The sequence below is a fragment of the Chiloscyllium plagiosum genome, unplaced genomic scaffold (assembly GCF_037043375.1).
Source record: "Chiloscyllium plagiosum isolate Xiang-an unplaced genomic scaffold, Cpla_swu_hap1 HiC_scaffold_35, whole genome shotgun sequence".
Lineage (NCBI taxonomy): Eukaryota > Metazoa > Chordata > Chondrichthyes > Orectolobiformes > Hemiscylliidae > Chiloscyllium > Chiloscyllium plagiosum.
Window position 1 is genome coordinate 38,028,724 of NW_028270173.1, and position 25,608 is coordinate 38,054,331.

The 25,608-nt window shown below is 53.8% G+C and overlaps 1 protein-coding gene across 6 annotated transcripts in view; it reads right to left on the reverse strand.

Annotated features, from left to right (window-relative positions):
• The window catches only part of LOC122541220 (collagen alpha-1(V) chain-like), a 386,777-nt gene that overhangs the window by 189,259 nt on the left and 171,910 nt on the right, over positions 1-25,608 (reverse strand). The gene's annotated exons all lie outside the window — the stretch shown is intronic.

Below are 25,608 nucleotides of genomic sequence, written 5' to 3' on the forward strand. Positions count from 1 at the left end.
CAGCATGCACTGAGACCAGGAGACAGCGTGCACTGAGACAGGAGACAGCGTACACTGAGACCAGGAGATAGCGTACACTGAGACCTGGAGACAATAAGCACTGAGACCAGGAGACAGTGTACACTGACACCAGGAGACAACGTGCACTGAGACCTGGAGACAGCGTGCACTGAGACCAGGAGATAGCGTACACTGAGACCTGGAGACAATAAGCACTGAGACCAGGAGACAGCGTGCACTGAGACCAGGAGACAGGGTGCAGTGAGACCAGGAGACAGCATGCACTGAGACCAGGAGACAGCGTGCACTGAGACAGGAGACAGCGTACACTGAGACCAGGAGACAGCGTACACTGAGACCAGGAGACAATATGCACTGAGACCAGGAGACAGCGTGCACTGAGACCAGGAGAAAATATGCACTGAGACCAGGAGACAGCGTGCACTGAGACCAGGAGACAGCGTGCACTGAGACCAGGAGACAGCGTACACTGAGACCTGGAGACAATAAGCACTGAGACCAGGAGACAGTGTACACTGACACCAGGAGACAACGTGCACTGAGACCAGGAGACAGCGTGCACTGAGACCAGGAGCCAATATGCACTGAGACCAGGAGACGATATGCACTGAGACCAGGAGACAGCGTGCACTGAGACCAGGAGACAGCGTGCACTGAGACAGGAGACAGCGTGCACTGAGACCAGGAGACAGCGTACACTGAGACCAGGAGACAGGGTACACTGAGACCAGGAGACAATATGCACTGAGACCAGGAGACAGCGTGCACTGAGACCAGGAGACAATATGCACTGAGACCAGGAGACAGCGTGCACTGAGACCAGGAGACAATATGCACTGAGACCAGGAGACAGCGTGCACTGAGACCAGGAGATAGCGTACACTGAGACCTGGAGACAATAAGCACTGAGACCAGGAGACAGTGTACACTGACACCAGGAGACAACGTGCACTGAGACCAGGAGACAGCGTGCACTGAGACCAGGAGCCAATATGCACTGAGACCAGGAGACGATATGCACTGGGACCAGGACACAGCGTGCACTGAGACCAGGAGACAGCATGCACTGAGACCAGTAGATAGCGTGCACTGAGACCAGGAGACAGGGTGCAGTGAGACCAGGAGACAGCGTGCACTGAGACCAGGAGACAGCGTGCACTGAGACAGGAGACAGCGTGCACTGAGACCAGGAGACAGCGTGCACTGAGACCAGGAGAAAATATGCACTGAGACCAGGAGATAGCGTACACTGAGACCTGGAGACAATAAGCACTGAGACCAGGAGACAGTGTACACTGACACCAGGAGACAACGTGCACTGAGACCTGGAGACAGCGTGCACTGAGACCAGGAGATAGCGTACACTGAGACCTGGAGACAATAAGCACTGAGACCAGGAGACAGTGTACACTGACACCAGGAGACAACGTGCACTGAGACCTGGAGACAGCGTGCACTGAGACCAGGAGCCAATATGCACTGAGACCAGGAGACAATATGCACTGAGACAGAAGACAGCATGCACTGAGACCAGTAGATAGCGTGAACTGAGACCAGGAGACAATATGCACTGAGACCAGGAGACAGCGTGCACTGAGACCAGGTGACAATATTCACTGAGACCAGGATACAATATGGACTCAGACCAGCAGACAATATCACTGAGACCAGGAGACAGGATGCACTGAGACCAGGAGATAGCGTACATTGAGACCAGGAGGCAATATGCAATGAGACCAGGTGACAATATGCACTGAGACTAGGAGACAGCGTGCACTGAGACAGGAGACAGTGTGCACTGAGACCAGGAGACAGGGTGCACTGAGACCAGGAGTCAGCGTACACTGAGACCAGAGATAGAGTGCACTGAGACCAAGACACAGCGTGCACTGAGACCAGGATACAATATGCACTGAGACCAGGAGACAATATGCACTGAGACCAGGAGACAGGATGCACTGAGACCAGGAGACAGCGTACACTGAGACCAGGAGGCAATATGCACTGAGACCAGGAGACAGGATGCACTGAAACCAGGAGATAGCGTATACTGAGTCCAGGAGACAATATGCACTGAGACCAGGAGACAATATGCACTGAGACTAGGAGAGAGCGTGCACTGAGACAGGAGACAGCGTGCACTGAGACTAGGAGACAGCGTGCACTGAGACCAGGAGACAATATGCACTGAGACAAGGAGACAGCGTGCACTGAGACCAGAGATAGCATGCACTGAGACCAAGAGACAGCGTGCACTGAGACCTGGTGACAGCGTGCACTGAGACCCGGTGACAATATGCACTGAGACGAGAAGGCAGCGTACACTGAGACAGGAGACAATATGCACTGAGACCAGGAGACAATATGCATTGAGACCAGGAGACAGCGTGCACTGAGACCAGGTGACAACATGCACTGAGACTAGGCGACAGCGTGCACTGAGACCAGGAGACAGCGTGCACTGAGACCAGGTGACAACATGCACTGAGACTAGGCGACAGCGTGCACTGAGACCAGGAGACAGCGTACACTAAGACCAGGAGACAATATACACTGAGACGAGAAGGCAGCGTACACTGAGACAGGAGACAATATGCACTGAGACCAGGAGACAATATGCACTGAGACCAGGAGACAGCGTGCACTGAGACCAAGAGACAGTGTGCACTGAGACCTGGAGACAATATGCACTGAGACCAGGAGACAGCGTACACTGAGACCAGGAGACAGCGTACACTGAGACCAGGAGAAAATATGCAATGAGACCAGGAGACAGCGTGCACTGAGACCAGGAGATAGCGTACACTGAGACCTGGAGACAATAAGCACTGAGACCAGGAGACAGTGTACACTGACACCAGGAGACAACGTGCACTGAGACCAGGAGACAGCGTGCACTGAGACCAGGAGCCAAAATGCACTGAGACCAGGAGACGATATGCACTGAGACCAGGACACAGCGTGCACTGAGACAGAAGACAGCATGCACTGAGACCAGTAGATAGCGTGCACTGAGACCAGGAGACAGGGTGCAGTGAGACCAGGAGACAGGGTGCAGTGAGACCAGGAGACAGCATGCACTGAGACCAGGAGACAGCGTGCACTGAGACCAGGAGACAGGGTGCAGTGAGACCAGGAGACAGCGTGCACTGAGACCAGGAGAAAGGGTGCAGTGAGACCAGGAGACAGCGTGCACTGAGACCAGGAGACAGGGTGCAGTGAGACCAGGAGACAGCATGCACTGAGACCAGGAGACAGCGTGCACTGAGACAGGAGACAGCGTACACTGAGACCAGGAGATAGCGTACACTGAGACCTGGAGACAATAAGCACTGAGACCAGGAGACAGTGTACACTGACACCAGGAGACAACGTGCACTGAGACCTGGAGACAGCGTGCACTGAGACCAGGAGATAGCGTACACTGAGACCTGGAGACAATAAGCACTGAGACCAGGAGACAGCGTGCACTGAGACCAGGAGACAGGGTGCAGTGAGACCAGGAGACAGCATGCACTGAGACCAGGAGACAGCGTGCACTGAGACAGGAGACAGCGTACACTGAGACCAGGAGACAGCGTACACTGAGACCAGGAGACAATATGCACTGAGACCAGGAGACAGCGTGCACTGAGACCAGGAGAAAATATGCACTGAGACCAGGAGACAGCGTGCACTGAGACCAGGAGACAGCGTGCACTGAGACCAGGAGACAGCGTACACTGAGACCTGGAGACAATAAGCACTGAGACCAGGAGACAGTGTACACTGACACCAGGAGACAACGTGCACTGAGACCAGGAGACAGCGTGCACTGAGACCAGGAGCCAATATGCACTGAGACCAGGAGACGATATGCACTGAGACCAGGACACAGCGTGCACTGAGACCAGGAGACAGCATGCACTGAGACCAGTAGATAGCGTGCACTGAGACCAGGAGACAGGGTGCAGTGAGACCAGGAGACAGCGTGCACTGAGACCAGGAGACAGCGTGCACTGAGACAGGAGACAGCGTGCACTGAGACCAGGAGACAGCGTACACTGAGACCAGGAGACAGCGTGCACTGAGACCAGGAGACAATATGCACTGAGACCAGGAGACAGCGTGCACTGAGACCAGGAGACAATATGCACTGAGACCAGGAGACAGCGTGCACTGAGACCAGGAGATAGCGTACACTGAGACCTGGAGACAATAAGCACTGAGACCAGGAGACAGTGTACACTGACACCAGGAGACAACGTGCACTGAGACCAGGAGACAGCGTGCACTGAGACCAGGAGCCAATATGCACTGAGACCAGGAGACGATATGCACTGAGACCAGGACACAGCGTGCACTGAGACCAGGAGACAGCATGCACTGAGACCAGTAGATAGCGTGCACTGAGACCAGGAGACAGGGTGCAGTGAGACCAGGAGACAGCGTGCACTGAGACCAGGAGACAGCGTGCACTGAGACAGGAGACAGCGTGCACTGAGACCAGGAGACAGCGTGCACTGAGACCAGGAGAAAATATGCACTGAGACCAGGAGATAGCGTACACTGAGACCTGGAGACAATAAGCACTGAGACCAGGAGACAGTGTACACTGACACCAGGAGACAACGTGCACTGAGACCTGGAGACAGCGTGCACTGAGACCAGGAGATAGCGTACACTGAGACCTGGAGACAATAAGCACTGAGACCAGGAGACAGTGTACACTGACACCAGGAGACAACGTGCACTGAGACCTGGAGACAGCGTGCACTGAGACCAGGAGCCAATATGCACTGAGACCAGGAGACAATATGCACTGAGACAGAAGACAGCATGCACTGAGACCAGTAGATAGCGTGAACTGAGACCAGGAGACAATATGCACTGAGACCAGGAGACAGCGTGCACTGAGACCAGGTGACAATATTCACTGAGACCAGGATACAATATGGACTCAGACCAGCAGACAATATCACTGAGACCAGGAGACAGGATGCACTGAGACCAGGAGATAGCGTACATTGAGACCAGGAGGCAATATGCAATGAGACCAGGTGACAATATGCACTGAGACTAGGAGACAGCGTGCACTGAGACAGGAGACAGTGTGCACTGAGACCAGGAGACAGGGTGCACTGAGACCAGGAGTCAGCGTACACTGAGACCAGAGATAGAGTGCACTGAGACCAAGACACAGCGTGCACTGAGACCAGGATACAATATGCACTGAGACCAGGAGACAATATGCACTGAGACCAGGAGACAGGATGCACTGAGACCAGGAGACAGCGTACACTGAGACCAGGAGGCAATATGCACTGAGACCAGGAGACAGGATGCACTGAAACCAGGAGATAGCGTATACTGAGTCCAGGAGACAATATGCACTGAGACCAGGAGACAATATGCACTGAGACTAGGAGAGAGCGTGCACTGAGACAGGAGACAGCGTGCACTGAGACTAGGAGACAGCGTGCACTGAGACCAGGAGACAATATGCACTGAGACAAGGAGACAGCGTGCACTGAGACCAGAGATAGCATGCACTGAGACCAAGAGACAGCGTGCACTGAGACCTGGTGACAGCGTGCACTGAGACCCGGTGACAATATGCACTGAGACGAGAAGGCAGCGTACACTGAGACAGGAGACAATATGCACTGAGACCAGGAGACAATATGCATTGAGACCAGGAGACAGCGTGCACTGAGACCAGGTGACAACATGCACTGAGACTAGGCGACAGCGTGCACTGAGACCAGGAGACAGCGTGCACTGAGACCAGGTGACAACATGCACTGAGACTAGGCGACAGCGTGCACTGAGACCAGGAGACAGCGTACACTAAGACCAGGAGACAATATACACTGAGACGAGAAGGCAGCGTACACTGAGACAGGAGACAATATGCACTGAGACCAGGAGACAATATGCACTGAGACCAGGAGACAGCGTGCACTGAGACCAAGAGACAGTGTGCACTGAGACCTGGAGACAATATGCACTGAGACCAGGAGACAGCGTACACTGAGACCAGGAGACAGCGTGCACTGAGACCAGGAGACAGCGTACACTGAGACCAGGAGACAATATGCTTTGAGACCAGGAGAAAATATGCACTGACACCAGGAGACAGATTGCACTGAGACCAGGAGACAATAAGCACTGAGACCTGGATACGATATGCACTGAGACCAGGAGACATCGTGCACTGAGACCAGGAGACATCTTGCACTGAGACCAGGAGACAGCGTGCACTGACACCAGGAGACAATATGCACTGAGACCAGGAGTCAGCATGCATTGAGACCAGGAGACAGCGTGCACTGAGACCAGGAGACAGGGTGCAGTGAGACCAGGAGACAGCGTGCACTGAGACAGGAGACAGCGTACACTGAGACCAGGAGACAGCGTACACTGAGACCAGGAGACAATATGCACTGAGACCAGGAGACAGCGTGCACTGAGACCAGTAGACAGCGTACGCTGAGACCAGGAGACAGCGTGCACTGAGACCAGTAGACAATATGCCCTGAGACAGAAGACAACATGCACTGAGACCAGGAGACAGCGTGCACTGAGACCAGGAGACAATATTCACTGAGACCTGGAGACAATATGCACTGAGACCAGGATACAATATGCACTGAGACCAGCAGACAATATGCACTGAGACCAGGAGACAGGATGCACTGAGACCAGGAGATAGCGTACACTGAGACCAGGAGGCAATATGCACTGAGACTAAGAGACAGCGTGCACTGAGACAGGAGACAGCGTGCACTGAGACTAGGAGACAGCGTGCACTGAGACCAGGAGACAGGGTGCACTGAGACCAGGAGTCAGCGTACACTGAGACCAGAGATAGAGTGCACTGAGACCAAGACACAGCGTGCACTGAGACCAGGATACAATATGCACTGAGACCAGGAGACAATATGCACTGAGACCAGGAGACAGGATGCACTGAGACCAGGAGACAGCGTACACTGAGACCAGGAGGCAATATGCACTGAGACCAGGAGACAGGATGCACTGAAACCAAGAGATAGCGTATACTGAGTCCAGGAGACAATATGCACTGAGACCAGGAAACAACGTGCACTGAGACCAGCAGACAACGTGCACGGAGACCAGGAGACAGCGTGCACTGAGACCAGGAAACAACGTGCACTGAGACCAGCAGACAACGTGCACGGAGACCAGGAGACAGCGTGCACTGAGACCAGGAGACAATATACACTGAGACCAGGAGACAGCGTACACTAAGACCAGGAGACAATATACACTGAGACGAGAAGGCAGCATACACTGAGACCAGGAGACAGCGTGCACTGAGACCAGGAGACAATATACACTGAGACCAGGAGACAGCGTACACTAAGACCAGGAGACAATATACACTGAGACGAGAAGGCAGCATACACTGAGACCAGGAGACAGCGTACACTGAGACAGGAGACAATATGCACTGAGACCAGGAGACAATATGCATTGAGACCAGGAGACAGCATGCACTGAGAACAGGGGACAGCGTGCACTGAGACCAGGAGACAGTGTGCACTGAGACCTGGAGACAATATGCACTGAGACCAGGAGACAGCGTACACTGAGACCAGGAGACAGCGTGCACTGAGACCAGGAGACAGCATACACTGAGACCTGGAGACAATATGCACTGTGACCAGGAGACAGCATGCACTGAGACCAGGAGACAATATGCTTTGAGACCAGGAGACAGATTGCACTGAGACTAGGGGACAGCATGCACTGAGACCAGGAGACAATAAGCACTGAGACCTGGATACGATATGCACTGAGACCAGGAGACAGCATGCACTGAGACCAGGAAACAACGTGCACTGAGACCAGGAAACAGCGTGCACTGAGACCAGGAGACAGCGTGCACTGAGACCAGGAGACAGCGTACACTGAGACCAGGAGACAGCGTGCACTGAGACCAGGAGACAGCGTACACTGAGACCAGGAGACAGCGTGCACTGAGACCAGGAGACAGGATGCACTGAAACCAGGAGACAGCGTATACTGAGTCCAGGAGACAATATGGACTGAGACTAGGAGACAGCATGCACTGAGACAGAAGACAGCGTGCACTGAGACCAGGAGACAATATGCACTGAGACCAGGAGACAGCATGCACTGAGACTAGGAGACTGCGTGCACTGAGACAAGGAGACAGCGTGCACTGAGACCAGGAGACAATATGCACTGAAACCAGGAGACAGCGTGCATTAAGACCAGGAGACAGGGTGCACTGAGACCAGGAGTCAGCGTACACTGAGACCAGAGATAGCGTGCACTGAGACCAAGAGACAGTGTGCACTGAGACCAGGTGACAGCGTGCACTGAGACCAGGAGACAATATGAACTGAGACCAGGAGACAGCGTGCACTGAGACCAGGAGACAATATGCACTGAGACGAGAAGGCAGCTTGCACTGAGACAGGAGACAATATGCACTGAGACCTGGAGACAATATGCACTGAGACCAGGAGACAAAGTACACTGAGACCAGGAGACAGCATGCACTGGGAACAGGAAACAGCGTGCACTGAGACATGGAGACAGCGTGCACTGAGACTAGGAGACAATATGCACTGAGACCAGGAGACAGCGTGCACTGAGACCAGGAAACAGCGTGCACTGAGACATGGAGACAGCGTACACTGAGACCAGGAGACAGCGTACACTGAGACCAGGAGACAATATGCACTGAGACCAGGAGACAGCGTGCACTGAGACCAGGAGACAGTGTGCACTGAGACCAGGAGACAACATGCACTGAGACCAGGAGACAGCGTGCACTGAGACCAGGAGACAGCGTGCACTGAGACCAGGAGACAGCATGCACTGAGACCAGGAGACAATATGCACTGAGACCAGGAGAGAGCGGACACTGAGACCTGGAGACAGCATGCACTGAGATCAGGAGACAGCGTACACTGAGACCAGGAGACAATATGCACTGAGACCAGGAGACAGCGTGCACTGAGACCAGGAGACAATATGCACTGAGAGCAGGAGACAACATGCACTGAGACCAGGAGACAGCGTGCACTGAGACCAGGAGACAGCGTGCACTGAGACTAGGAGACAATATGCACTGAGAGCAGGAGACAACATGCACTGAGACCAGGAGACAGCGTGCACTGAGACCAGGAGACAGCGTGCACTGAGACCAGGAGACAATATGCACTGAGACCAGGAGACAGCGTGCACTGAGACCAGGAGACAATATGCACTGAGACTAGGAGACAATATGCACTGAGAGCAGGAGACAACATGCACTGAGACCAGGAGACAGCGTGCACTGAGACCAGGAGACAGCGTGCACTGAGACTAGGAGACAATATGCACTGAGAGCAGGAGACAACATGCACTGAGACCAGGAGACTGCGTACACTGAGAACAGAAGACAGCGTACACTGAGACCAGGAGACAATATGCACTGAGACCAGGAGACAGCGTGCACTGAGACCAGGAGACAATATGCACTGAGACCAGGACACAGCGTGCACTGAGACCAGGACACAGCGTGCACTGAGACCAGGAGACAACGTGCACTGAGACCAGGAGACAATATGCACTGAGACCAGGAGACAATATGGACTGAGACCAGGAGACAATATGCACTGAGACCAGGAGACAATATGCACTGAGACCAGGAGACAGCGTACACTGAGACCAGGAGACAGCGTGCACTGAGACCAGGAGACAATATGCACTGAGACAGGAGACAGCGTGCACTGAGAACAGGTGACAAAATGCACTGAGACTAGGAGGCAATATGCACTGAGACCAGGAGACAAAATGCACTAAGACCAGAGAAAATATGCACTGAGACCAGGAGACATCGTGCACTGAAACCAGGAGACATCTTGCACTGAGACCAGGAGACACCGTGCACTGACACCAGGAGACAATATGCACTGAGACCAGGAGTCAGCATGCATTGAGACCAGGAGACAGCGTGCACTGAGACCAGGAGACAGGGGGCAGTGAGACCAGGAGACAGCGTGCACTGAGACAGGAGACAGCGTGCACTGAGACCAGGAGACAATATGCACTGAGACCAGGAGACAACGTGCACTGAGAGCAGGAGACAGCGTGCACTGAGACCAGGAGATTGCGTACACTGAGACCAGGAGACAGCGTGCACTGAGACAGGAGACAGCGTACACTGAGACCAGGAGACAATATGCACTGAGACCAGGAGACAATATGCACTGAGACCAGGACACAGCGTGCACTGAGACCAGGAGACAATATGCACTGAGACCAGGAGACAATGTGCACTGAGACCAGGAGACAATATGCACTGAGACCAGGAGACAATCTGGACTGAGACCAGGAGACAATATGCACTGAGACCAGGAGACAATATGCACTGAGACCAGGAGACAGCGTACACTGAGACCAGGAGACAGCGTGCACTGAGACCAGGAGACAATATGCACTGAGACCAGGAGACAGCATGCACTGAGTCCAGGAGACAGCGTTCACTGAGACCAGGAGACAATATGCACTGAGACCAGAAGAAAATATGCACTGAGACCAGGAGACAGCGTGCACTGAGACCAGGAGACAATATGCACTGAGACGAGAAGGCAGCATACACTGAGACAGGAGACAATATGCTCTGAGACCAGGAGACAATATGCACTGAGACCAGGAGACAGCGTACACTAAGACCAGGAGACAATATACACTGAGACGAGAAGGCAGCGTACACTGAGACAGGAGACAATATGCACTGAGACCAGGAGACAATATGCATTGAGACCAGGAGACAGCGTGCACTGAGAACAGGGGACAGCATACACTTGAGACCAGGAGACAGCGTGCACTGAGACCAAGAGACAGTGTGCACTGAGACCTGGAGACAATATGCACTGAGACCAGGAGACAGCGTACACTGAGACCAGGAGACAATATGCACTGAGACCAGGAGACAATATGCACTGAGACCAGGAGACAGCGTGCACTGAGACCAGGAGACAGCGTGCACTGAGACCAGGAGACAGCGTATTCTGAGACCTGGAGACAATATGCACTGAGACCAGGAGAGAGCGGACACTGAGACCAGGAGACAGCATGCACTGAGACCAGGAGACAGCGTACACTGAGACCAGGAGACAGCGTGCACTGAGACCAGGAGACAATATGCACTGAGCCGAGAAGGCAGCGTGCACTGAGACAGGAGACAATATGCACTGAGACCAGGAGACAATATGCATTGAGACCAGGAGACAGAGTGCACTTGAGACCAGGAGACAGCGTGCACTGAGACCTGGAGACAATATGCACTGAGACCAGGAGACAAAGTACACTGAGACCAGGAGACAGCATGCACTGGGAACAGGAGACAACATGCACTGAGACTAGGAGACAATATGCACTGAGACCAGGAGACAGCGTGCACTGAGACCAGGAAACAGCGTGCACTGAGACCAGGAGACAGCGTACACTGAGACCAGGAGACAGCGTACACTGTGACCAGGAGACAATATTCACTGAGACCAGGAAACAGCGTGCACTGAGACCAGGAGACAGTGTGCACTGAGACCTGGAGACAATATGCACTGAGACCAGGAGAGAGCGGACACTGAGACCAGGAGACAGCATGCACTGAGACCAGGAGACAGCGTACACTGAGACCAGGAGACAGCGTGCTTTGAGACCAGGAGAAAATATGCACTGACACCAGGAGACAGATTGCACTTAGACTTGGGGACAATATGCACTGAGACTAGGAGAAAATATGCTTTGAGACCAGGAGACAATATGCACTGAGGCAGGAGACAGCGTGCACTGAGACCAGGAGACAGCGTGCACTGAGACCAGGAGATAATATGCACTGAGACCAGGAGACAGCGTACACTGAGACTAGGAGACAATATGCACTGAGACCAGGAGACAGCGTGCACTGAGACCAGGAGACAGCGTGCACTGAGACTAGGAGACAGTATGCACTGAGACCAGGAGACAACGTGCACTGAGACCAGGAGACAGCGTACACTGAGACTAGGAGACAATATGCACTGAGACCAGGAGACAGCGTGCACTGAGACCAGGAGACAGCGTGCACTGAGACTAGGAGACAGTATGCACTGAGACCAGGAGACATCGTGCACTGAGACCAGGAGACAGCGTGCACTGAGACCAGGAGACTGCGTGCACTGAGACCAGGAGACAGCAGGCACTGAGTCCAGGAGATAGCGTGCACTGAGACCAGGAGACAATATGCACTGAGACCAGGAGACAATATGCACTGAGACCAGGAGACAGCGTGCACTGAGACCAGGAGACAACGTGCACTGAGACCAGGAGACAATATGCACTGAGACCAGGAGACAATATGGACTGAGACCAGGAGACAATATGCACTGAGACCAGGAGACAATATGCACTGAGACCAGGAGACAGCGTGCACTGAGACCAGGAGACAATATGCACTGAGACAGAGACAATATGCACTGAGACTAGGAGACAGCGTGCAATGAGACAGGAGACAGCGTGCAGTGAGACCAGGAGACAGCATGCACTGAGACCAGGAGACAGCATGCACTGAGACCAGGAGACAGCGTTCACTGAGACCAGGAGACAATATGCACTGAGACCAGAAGAAAATATGCACTGAGACCAGGAGACAGCATGCACTGAGACCAGGAGACAATATGCACTGAGACGAGAAGGCAGCATACACTGAGACAGGAGACAATATGCACTGAGACCAGGAGACAATATGCATTGAGACCAGGAGACAGCGTGCACTGAGACCAGCAGACAATATGCACTGAGACCAGGAGAAAATATGCACTGAGACCAGGAGAAAATATGCACTGAGACCAGGAGACAATATGCACTGAGACCAGGAGACAGCGTGCACTGTGACCAGGAGACAGCGTACACTGAGACCAGGAGACAATATGCACTGAGACCAGGAGACAATATGCACTGAGACCAGGAGACATCGTGCACTGAGACCAGGAGACATCTTGCACTGAGACCAGGAGACACCGTGCACTGACACCAGGAGACAATATGCACTGAGACCAGGAGTCAGCATGCATTGAGACCAGGAGACAGGGTGCAGTGAGACCAGGAGACAGCGTGCACTGAGACAGGAGACAGCGTACACTGAGACCAGGAGACAGCGTACACTGAGACCAGGAGACAATATGCACTGAGACCAGGAGACAGCGTGCACTGAGACCAGTAGACAGCGTACGCTGAGACCAGGAGACAGCGTACACTGAGACCAGGAGACAATATGCACAGAGACCAGGAGACAGCGTGCACTGAGACCAGTAGACAATATGCACTGAGACAGAAGACAACATGCACTGAGACCAGGAGACAGCGTGCACTGAGACCAGGAGACAATATTCACTGAGACCTGGAGATAATATGCACTGAGACCAGGATACAATATGCACTGAGACCAGGAGACAATATGCACTGAGACCAGGAGACAGGATGCACTGAGACCAGGAGATAGCGTACACTGAGACCAGGAGGCAATATGCACTGAGACTAAGAGACAGCGTGCACTGAGACAGGAGACAGCGTGCACTGAGACTAGGAGACAGCGTGCACTGAGACCAGGAGACAGGGTGCACTGAGACCAGGAGTCAGCGTACACTGAGACCAGAGATAGAGTGCACTGAGACCAAGACACAGCGTGCACTGAGACCAGGATACAATATGCACTGAGACCAGGAGACAATATGCACTGAGACCAGGAGACAGGATGCACTGAGACCAGGAGACAGCGTACACTGAGACCAGGAGGCAATATGCACTGAGACCAGGAGACAGGATGCACTGAAACCAAGAGATAGCGTATACTGAGTCCAGGAGACAATATGCACTGAGACCAGGAGTCAGCGTACACTGAGACCAGAGATAGAGTGCACTGAGACCAAGACACAGCGTGCACTGAGACCAGGATACAATATGCACTGAGACCAGGAGACAATATGCACTGAGACCAGGAGACAGGATGCACTGAGACCAGGAGACAGCGTACACTGAGACCAGGAGGGAATATGCACTGAGACCAGGAGACAGGATGCACTGAAACCAAGAGATAGCGTATACTGAGTCCAGGAGACAATATGCACTGAGACCAGGAGACAATATGCACTGAGACTAGGAGAGAGCGTGCACTGAGACAGGAGACAGCGTGCACTGAGACTAGGAGACAGCGTGCACTGAGACCAGGAGACAGCGTGCACTGAGACAAGGAGACAGCGTGCATTAAGACCAGGAGACAGGGTGCACTGAGACCAGGAGTCAGCGTACACTGAGACCAGAGATAGCATGCACTGAGACCAAGAGACAGCTTGCACTGAGACCTGGTGACAGCGTGCACTGAGACCCGGTGACAATATGCACTGAGACGAGAAGGCAGCGTACACTGAGACAGGAGATAAAATGCATTGAGACCAGGAGACAATATGCATTGAGACCAGGAGACAGCGTGCACTGAGACCAGGTGACAACATGCACTGAGACTAGGCGACAGCGTGCACTGAGACCAGGAGACAATATGCACTGAGACTAAGAGACAACGTGCACTGAGACCAGGAGACAATATGCACTGAGACGAGAAGGCAGCATACACTGAGACAGGAGACAATATGCTCTGAGACCAGGAGACAATATGCACTGAGACCAGGAGACAGCGTGCACTGAGACCAGGAGACAGCATACACTTGAGACCAGGAGACAGCGTGCACTGAGACCAAGAGACAGTGTGCACTGAGACCTGGAGACAATATGCACTGAGACCAGGAGGCAATATGCATTGAGACCAGGAGACAGCGTGCACTGAGAACAGGGGACAGCATACACTTGAGACCAGGAGACAGCGTGCACTGAGACCAAGAGACAGTGTGCACTGAGACCTGGAGACAATATGCACTGAGACCAGGAGACAGCGTACACTGAGACCAGGAGACAAAGTACACTGAGACCAGGAGACAGCGTGCACCGAGACCAGGAGACAGCATACACTGAGACCTGGAGACAATATGCACTGAGACCAGGAGAGAGCAGACACTGTGACCAGGAGACAGCGTGCACTGAGACCAGGAGACAGCGTACACTGAGACCAGGAGACAATATGCTTTGAGACCAGGAGAAAATATGCACTGACACCAGGAGACAGATTGCACTGAGACTAGGGGACAGCATGCACTGAGACCAGGAGACAATAAGCACTGAGACCTGGATACGATATGCACTGAGACCAGGAGACAGCGTGCACTGAGACCAGGAAACAACGTGCACTGAGACCAGGAGACAGCGTGCACTGAGACCAGGAGACAGCGTGTACTGAGACCAAGAGACAGCGTACACTGAGACCAGGAGACAGCGTGCACTGAGACCAGGAGACAGCGTGCACTGAGACCAGGAGACAGCGTGTACTGAGACCAAGAGACAGCGTACACTGAGACCAGGAGACAGCGTACACTGAGACCAGGAGACAGCGTGCACTGAGACCAGGAGACAGCGTGTACTGAGACCAAGAGACAGCGTACACTGAGACCAGGAGACAGCGTGCACTGAGACCAGGAGACAGCGTGCATAAAGACCAGGAGACAGGGTGCACTGAGACCAGGAGTCAGCGTACACTGAGACCAGAGATAGCGTGCACTGAGACCAAGAGACAGTGTGCACTGAGACCAGGTGACAGCGTGCACTGAGACCAGGAGACAATATGAACTGAGACCAGGAGACAGCGTGCACTGAGACAGGAGACAATATGCACTGAGACCAGGAGACAATATGCATTGAGACCAGGAGACAGCGTGCACTGAGACCAGGAGACAGCGTGCACTGAGACCAGGAGACAACATGCACTGAGACCAGGAGACAAAGTACACTGAGACCAGGAGACAGCATGCAGTGGGAACAGGAGACAACATGCACTGAGACTAGGAGACAATATGCACTGAGACCAGGAGACAGCATGCACTGAGACCAGGAAACAGCCTGCACTCAGACCAGGAGACAGCGTACACTGAGACCAGGAGACGATATGCACTGAGACCAGGAGACAGCGTGCACTGAGACCAGGAGACAGTGTGCACTGAGACCAGGAGACAATATGCACTGAGACAGGAGACAATATGCACTGAGACCAGGAGACAGCGTGCACTGAGACCAGGAGACAGCGTGCACTGAGACCAGGAGACAGTGTGCACTGAGACCAGGAGACAACATGCACTGAGACCAGGAGACAGCGTGCACTGAGACCAGGAGACAGGGTGCAGTGAGACCAGGAGACAGCATGCACTGAGACCAGGAGACAGCGTAAAATGAGACCAGGAGACAGCGTGCACTGAGACCAGGAGACAGTGTGCACTGAGACCAGGAGACAATATGCACTGAGACCAGGAGACAGCGTGCACTGAGACCAGGAGACAGCGTGCACTGAGACCAGGAGACAGGATGCACTGAAACCAGGAGACAGGGTACACTGACACCAGGAGACAATATGCACTGAGACCAGGAGACAGAGTGCACTGACACCAGGAGACAATATGCACTGAGACCAGTTGACAGCGTGCACTGAGACCAGGAGACAGTGTGCACTGACACCAGGAGACAATATGCACTGAGACCAGGAGACAGCGAGCATTGAGACCAGGAGTAAATATGCACTGAGACCAGGAGACAGCGTGCACTGAGACCAGGAGACAGGGTGCAGTGAGACCAGGAGACAGCGTACACTGAGACTAGGAGACAGCGTGCACTGAGACCAAGAGACAGCGTGCACTGAGACCAGGAGACAATATGCACTGAGACCAGGAGACAGCGTGCACTGAGACTAGGAGACAGCGTGCACTGAGACCAAGAGACAGCGTGCACTGAGACCAGGAGACAGCGTGTACTGAGCCCAAGAGACAGCGTACACTGAGACCAGGAGACAGCGTGCACTGAGACCAGGAGACAGCGTACACTGAGACCAGGAGACAGCGTGCACTGAGACTAGGAGACAGTGTGCACTGAGACAGAAGACAGCGTACACTGAGACCAGGAGACAGTATGCACTGAGACTAGGAGACTACGTGCACTGAGACCAGGAGACAATATGCACTGAAACCAGGAGACAGCGTGCATTAAGACCAGGAGACAGGGTGCACTGAGACCAGGAGTCAGCGTACACTGAGACCAGAGATAGCGTGCACTGAGACCAAGAGACAGTGTGCACTGAGACCAGGTGACAGCGTGCACTGAGACCAGGAGACAATATGAACTGAGACCAGGAGACAGCGTGCACTGAGACAGGAGACAATATGCACTGAGACCAGGAGACAATATGCATTGAGACCAGGAGACAGCGTGCACTGAGACCAGGAGACAGCGTGCACTGAGACCAGGAGACAACATGCACTGAGACTAGGAGACAATATGCACTGAGACCAGGAGACAAAGTACACTGAGACCAGGAGACAGCATGCAGTGGGAACAGGAGACAACATGCACTGAGACTAGGAGACAATATGCACTGAGACCAGGAGACAGCATGCACTGAGACCAGGAAACAGCCTGCACTCAGACCAGGAGACAGCGTACACTGAGACCAGGAGACGATATGCACTGAGACCAGGAGACAGCGTGCACTGAGACCAGGAGACAGTGTGCACTGAGACCAGGAGACAATATGCACTGAGACAGGAGACAATATGCACTGAGACCAGAAGACAGCGTGCACTGAGACCAGGAGACAGCGTGCACTGAGACCAGGAGACAGTGTGCACTGAGACCAGGAGACAATATGCACTGAGACCAGGAGACAGCGTGCACTGAGACCAGGAGACAGGGTGCAGTGAGACCAGGAGACAGCATGCACTGAGACCAGGAGACAGCGTAAAATGAGACCAGGAGACAGCGTGCACTGAGACCAGGAGACAGTGTGCACTGAGACCAGGAGACAATATGCACTGAGACCAGGAGACAGCGTGCACTGAGACCAGGAGACAGCGTGCACTGAGACCAGGAGACAGCGTGCACTGAGACCAGGAGACAGGATGCACTGAAACCAGGAGACAGGGTACACTGACACCAGGAGACAATATGCACTGAGACCAGGAGACAGAGTGCACTGACACCAGGAGACAATATGCACTGAGACCAGTTGACAGCGTGCACTGAGACCAGGAGACAGTGTGCACTGACACCAGGAGACAATATGCACTGAGACCAGGAGACAGCGAGCATTGAGACCAGGAGACAGGGTGCAGTGAGACCAGGAGACAATATGCACTGAGACCAGGAGACAGCGTGCACTGAGACTAGGAGACAGCGTGCACTGAGACCAGGAGACAATATGCACTGAGACCAGGAGACAATATGCACTGAGACCAGGAGACAATATGCACTGAGACCAGGAGACAGCGTGCATTGAGACCAGGAGACAATATGCACTGAGGCTAGGAGACAGCGTGCACTGAGACCATGAGACAATATGCACTGAGACCAGTTGACAGCGTGCACTGAGACCAGGAGACAGTGTGCACTGACACCAGGAGACAATATGCACTGAGACCAGGAGACAGCGAGCATTGAGACCAGGAGACAGGGTGCAGTGAGACCAGGAGACAATATGCACTGAGACCAGGAGACAGCGTGCACTGAGACTAGGAGACAGCGTGCACTGAGACCAAGAGACAGCGTGCACTGAGACCAGGAGACAATATGCACTGAGAGCAGGAGACAATATGCACTGAGACCAGTAGACAGCGTGCACTGAGACCAGGAGACAGCGTGCACTGAGACCAGGAGACAGGGTGCAGTGAGACCAGGAGACAATATGCACTGAGACCAGGAGACAGCGTGCACTGAGACTAGGAGACAGCGTGCACTGAGACCAAGAGACAGCGTGCACTGAGACCAGGAGACAATATGCACTGAGACCAGGAGACAATATGCACTGAGACCAGTAGACAGCGTGCACTGAGACCAGGAGACAGCGTGCACTGACACCAGGAGACAATATGCACTGAGACCAGGAGACAGCGTGCATTGAGACCAGGAGACAATATGCACTGAGCCCAGGAGACAGCGTGCACTGAGACCAGGAGACAATATGCACTGAGGCTAGGAGACAGCGTGCACTGAGACCATGAGACAATATGCACTGAGACCAGGAGACAGCGTGCACTGAGACCAAGAGACAGCGTGCACTGAGACCAGGAGACAATATGCACTGAGACCAGGAGACAGCGTGCACTGAGACCAGGAGACAATATGCACTGAGGCTAGGAGACAGCGTGCACTGAGACCATGAGACAATATGCACTGAGACTAGGAGACAGCGTGCACTGAGACCAAGAGACAGCGTGCACTGAGACCAGGAGACAATATGCACTGAGACCAGGAGACAGCGTGCACTGAGACTAGGAGACAGCGTGCACTGACACCAAGAGACAGCGTGCACTGAGACCAGGAGACTATATGCACTGAGACCAGTAGACAGCGTGCACTGAGACCAGGAGACAGCGTGCACTGAGACCAGGAGACAGCGTGCATTGAGACCAGGAGACAATATGCACTGAGACCAGGAGACAGCGTGCATTGAGACCAGGAGACAATATGCACTGAGCCCAGGAGACAGCGTGCACTGAGACTAGGAGACAGCGTGCACTGAGACCAGGAGACAGCGTGCACTGAGACCAAGAGACAGCGTGCTCTGAGCCCTGGAGACAATATGCACTGAGACCAGGAGACAGCGTGCACTGTGACCAAGAGACAGCGTGCACTGAGACCAGGAGACAGCGTGCACTGAGACCAAGAGACAATATGCACTGAGACCAGGAGACAATATGCACTGAGACCAGGAGACAGCGTGCACTGTGACCAAGAGACAGCGTGCACTGAGACCAGGAGACAATATGCACTGAGACCAGGAGACAGCGTGCACTGAGACCAGGAGACAGCGTGCTCTGAGACCAGGAGACAATATGCACTGAGACCAGGAGACAATATGCACTGAGACCAGGAGACAGCGTGCACTGAGATTAGGAGACAGCGTGCACTGAGACCAAGAGACAATATGCACTGAGACCAGGAGACAATATGCACTGAGACCAGGAGACAGCGTGCACTGTGACCAAGAGACAGCGTGCACTGAGACCAGGAGACAATATGCACTGAGACCAGGAGACAGCGTGCATTGAGACCAGGAGACAGCGTGCTCTGAGACCAGGAGACAATATGCACTGAGACCAGGAGACAGCGTGCACTGAGACTAGGAGACAGCTTGCACTGTGACCAAGAGACAGCGTGCACTGAGACCAGGAGACAATATGCACTGAGGCTAGGAGACAGCGTGCACTGACACCAGGAGACAATATGCACTGAGACCAGGAGACAGCGTGCACTGAGACCAAGAGACAATATGCACTGAGACCAGGAGACAGCGTGCACTGAGACTAGGAGACAGCGTACACTGAGACCAAGAGACAGCGTGCACTGAGACCTGGAGACAATATGCACTGAGACTCGGAGACAGCGTGCACTGAGACCATTAGACAGAGTGCACTGACACCAGGAGACAATATGCACTGAGACCAGTAGACAGCGTGCACTGAGACCAGGAGACAGCGTGCACTGAGACCAGGAGACAGCGTGCACTGAGACCAGGAGACAATATGCACTGAGACTAGGAGACAGCATGCACTGACACCAGGAGACAATATGCACTGAGACCAGGAGACAGCGTGCACTGAGACCAAGAGACAATATGGACTGAGACCAGGAGACAGCGTGCACTGAGACCAGGAGACAGCGTGCACTGAGACCAGGAGACAGCGTGCACTGAGCCCTGGAGACAATATGCACTGAGACCAGGAGACAGCGTGCACTGAGACCAGGAGACAGTGTGCACTGAGACCAGGAGACAATATGCACTGAGACCAGGAGACAGCGTGCACTGAGACTAGGAGACAGCGTACACTGAGACCAAGAGACAGCGTGCACTGAGACCAGGAGACAGCTTCAAATGAGACCAGGAGACAATATGCACTGAGCCCTGGAGACAATATGCACTGAGGCTAGGAGACAGCGTGCACTGACACCAGGAGACAATATGCACTGAGACCAGGAGACAGCGTACACTGAGACCAGGAGACAGCGTGCACGGAGACCAGGAGACAATATGCACTGAGACCAGGAGACAATATGCACTGAGACTAGGAGACAGCGTACACTGAGACCAGGAGACAGCGTGCACGGAGACCAGGAGACAATATGCACTGAGACCAGGAGACAGCGTGCACTGACACCAGGAGACAATATGCACTGAGACCAGGAGACACTATGCACTGAGACTAGGAGACAGCGTGCACTGAGACCAGGAGACAATATGCACTGAGACTAGGAGACAGCGTGCACTGACACCAGGAGACAATATGCACTGAGACCAGGAGACAGCGTGCACTGAGACCAGGAGACAATATGCACTGAGACCAGGAGACATCGTGCACTGAGACCAGGAGACAGCGTGCACTGAGACCAGGAGACAATATGCACTGAGACTAGGAGACAGCGTGCACTGACACCAGGAGACAATATGCACTGAGACCAGGAGACAATATGCACTGAGACCAAGAGACAATATGCACTGAGACCAGGAGACAGCGTGCACTGAGACCAGGAGACAGCGTGCACTGAGACCAGGAGACAGCGTGCACTGAGCCCTGGAGACAATATGCACTGAGACCAGGAGACAGCGTGCACTGAGTCCAGGAGACAATATGCACTGAGCCCAGGAGACAGCGTGCACTGAGACTAGGAGACAGCTTGCACTGTGACCAAGAGACAGCGTGCACTGAGACCAGGAGACAATATGCACTGAGGCTTGGAGACAGCGTGCACTGAGACCATGAGACAATATGCACTGAGACTACGAGACAGCGTGCACTGACACCAGGAGACAATATGCACTGAGACCAGGAGACAGCATGCACTGAGACCAAGAGACGATATGCACTGAGACCAGGAGACAGCGTGCACTGAGACCAGGAGACAGCGTGCACTGAGACCAGGAGACAGCGTGCACTGAGCCCTGGAGACAATATGCACTGAGGCGAGGAGACAGCGTGCACTGAGACCAGGAGACAACATGCACTGAGACTAGGAGACAGCGTGCACTGACACCAGGAGACAATATGCACTGAGACCAGGAGGCAGCGTGCACTGAGACCAAGAGACAATATGCACTGTGACCAAGAGACAGCGTGCACTGAGACCAGGAGACAATATGCACTGAGACCAGGAGACAGCGTGCACTGAGACCAGGAGACAGCGTGCTCTGAGACCAGGAGACAATATGCACTGAGACCAGGAGACAGCGTGCACTGAGACTAGGAGACAGCTTGCACTGTGACCAAGAGACAATATGCACTGAGACTAGGAGACAGCGTGCACTGACACCAGGAGACAATATGCACTGAGACCAAGAGACAATATGCACTGAGACCAGGAGACAGCGTGCACTGAGACCAGGAGACAGCGTGCACTGAGACCAGGAGACAGCGTGCACTGAGACCAGGAGACAGCGTGCACTGAGCCCTGGAGACAATATGCACTGAGACCAGGCGACAGCGTGCACTGAGACCAGGAGACAGTGTGCACTGAGACCAGGAGACAATATGCACTGAGACCAGGAGACAGCGTGCACTGAGACCAGGAGACAGCGTGCACTGAGACCAAGAGACAGCGTGCACTGAGACCTGGAGACAATATGCACTGAGACTCGGAGACAGCGTGCACTGAGACCAGGAGACAGAGTGCACTGACACCAGGAGACAATATGCACTGAGACCAGGAGACAGCGTGCACTGAGACCAGGAGACAATATGCACTGAGACCAGGAGACAGCGTGCATTGAGACCAGGAGACAATATGCACTGAGACCAGGAGACAATATGCACTGAGACCAGGAGACAGCATGCATTGAGACTAGGAGACAATGTCCACTGATACCAGGAAATAGCATGCAGTGAGACCAAGAAACAGCGTGCACCTAGACCAGGAGACAATATGCACTGAGACCAGGAGACAGCGTGCACTGAGACCAGGAGACAGCGTGCACTGTGACCAAGAGACAGCGTGCACTGAGACCAGGAGACAATATGCACTGAGACCAGGAGACAGCGTGCACTGTGACCAAGAAACAGCGTGCACCTACACCAGGAGACAATATGCACTGAGACCAGGAGACAGCGTGCACTGAGACCAGGAGACAGCGTGCACTGTGACCAAGAGACAGCGTGCACTGAGACCAGGAGACAATATGCACTGAGACCAGGAGACAATATGCACTGAGACCAGGAGACAGCGTGCACTGAGACCAAGAGACAATATGCACTGAGACTAGGAGACAGCGTGCACTGACACCAGGAGACAATATGCACTGAGACCAGGAGACAGCGTTCTCTGAGACCAGGAGACAATATGCTCTGAGACCAGGAGACAGCGTGCACTGAGACCAGGAGACAATATGCATTGAGACCAAGCGACAGCGTGCACTGAGACCAGGAGACAATATGCACTGAGGCTAGGAGACAGCGTGCACTGAGACCAGGAGACAATATTCACTGAGACTAGGAGACAGCGTGCACTGACACCAGGAGACAATATGCACTGAGACCAGGAGACAGCGTGCACTGAGACCAAGAGACAATATGCACTGAGACCAGGAGACAATATTCACTGAGACTAGGAGACAGCGTGCACTGACACCATTAGACAATATGCACTGAGACCAGGAGACAGCGTGCACTGAGACCAAGAGACAATATGCACTGAGACCAGGAGACAGCGTGCACTGAGACCAGGAGACAGCGTGCACTGAGACCAGGAGACAATATGCACTGAGACCAGGAGACAGCGTGCACTGAGACCATGAGACAGCGTGCACTGTGACCAAGAGACAGCGTGCACTGAGACCAGGAGATAATATGCACTGAGACTAGGAGACAGCGTGCACTGACACCAGGAGACAATATGCACTGAGACCAGGAGACAGCGTGCACTGAGACCAAGAGACAATATGCACTGAGACCAGGAGACAGCGTGCACTGAGACCAGGAGACAGTGTGCACTGAGACCAGGAGACAATATGCACTGAGACCAGAGACAGCGTGCACTGAGACTAGGAGACAGCGTGCACTGAGACCAAGAGTCAGCGTGCACTGAGACCAGGAGACAATATGCACTGAGACTAGGAGACAGCGTGCACTGAGACCAGGAGACAGCGTGCACTGAGACCAGGAGACAATATGCACTGAGACCAGGAGACAGCGTGCACTGAAACCAGGAGACAATATGCACTGAGACCAGGAGACAGCGTGCATTGAGACCAGGAGACAATATGCACTGAGACCAGGAGACAGCGTGCACTGAGACCAGGAGACAGCGTGCACTGAGACCAGGAGACAGCGTACACTGACACCAGGAGACAATATGCACTGAGACCAGGAGACAGCGTGCTCTGAGACCAGGAGACAATATGCACTGAGACCAGGAGACAGCGTGCACTGAGACCAGGAGACAGCGTGCACTGAGACCAGGAGACAGCGTACACTGACACCAGGAGACAATATGCTCTGAGACCAGGAGACAGCGTGCACTGAGACTAGGAGACAGCTTGCACTGTGACCAAGAGACAGCGTGCACTGAGACCAGGAGACAATATGCACTGAGGCTAGGAGACAGCGTGCACTGAGACCAGGAGACAATATTCACTGAGACTAGGAGACAGCGTGCACTGACACCATTAGACAATATGCACTGAGACCAGGAGACAGCGTGCACTGAGACCAAGAGACAATATGCACTGAGACCAGGAGACAGCGTGCACTGAGACCAGGAGACAGCTTCAACTGAGACCAGGAGACAATATGCACTGAGACCAGGAGACAGCGTGCACTGAGACCAAGAGACAATATGCAGTGAGACCAGGAGACAGCGTGCACTGAGACCAATATGCACTGAGCCCTGGAGACAATATGCACTGAGGCTAGGAGACAGCGTGCACTGAGACCAGGAGACAATATGCACTGAGACCAGGAGACAGCGTGCACTGAGACCAAGAGACAATATGCAGTGAGACCAGGAGACAGCGTGCACTGAGACCAAGAGACAATATGCACTGAGACCAGGAGACAGCGTGCACTGAGACCAGGAGACAGCGTGCACTGAGCCCTGGAGACAATATGCACTGAGACCAGGAGACAGCGTGCACTGAGACCAGGAGACAGTGTGCACTGAGACCAGGAGACAATATGCACTGAGACCAGGAGACAGCGTGCACTGAGACCAAGAGACAGCGTGCACTGAGACCAGGAGACAATATGCACTGAGACTCGGAGACAGCGTGCACTGAGACCAGGAGACAGCGTGCACTGACACCAGGAGACAATATGCACTGAGACCAGTAGACAGCGTGCACTGAGACCAAGAGACAATATGCACTGAGACCAGGAGACAGCGTGCACTGAGGCTAGGAGACAATATGCTCTGAGACCAGGAGACAGCGTGCACTGAGACTAGGAGACAGCT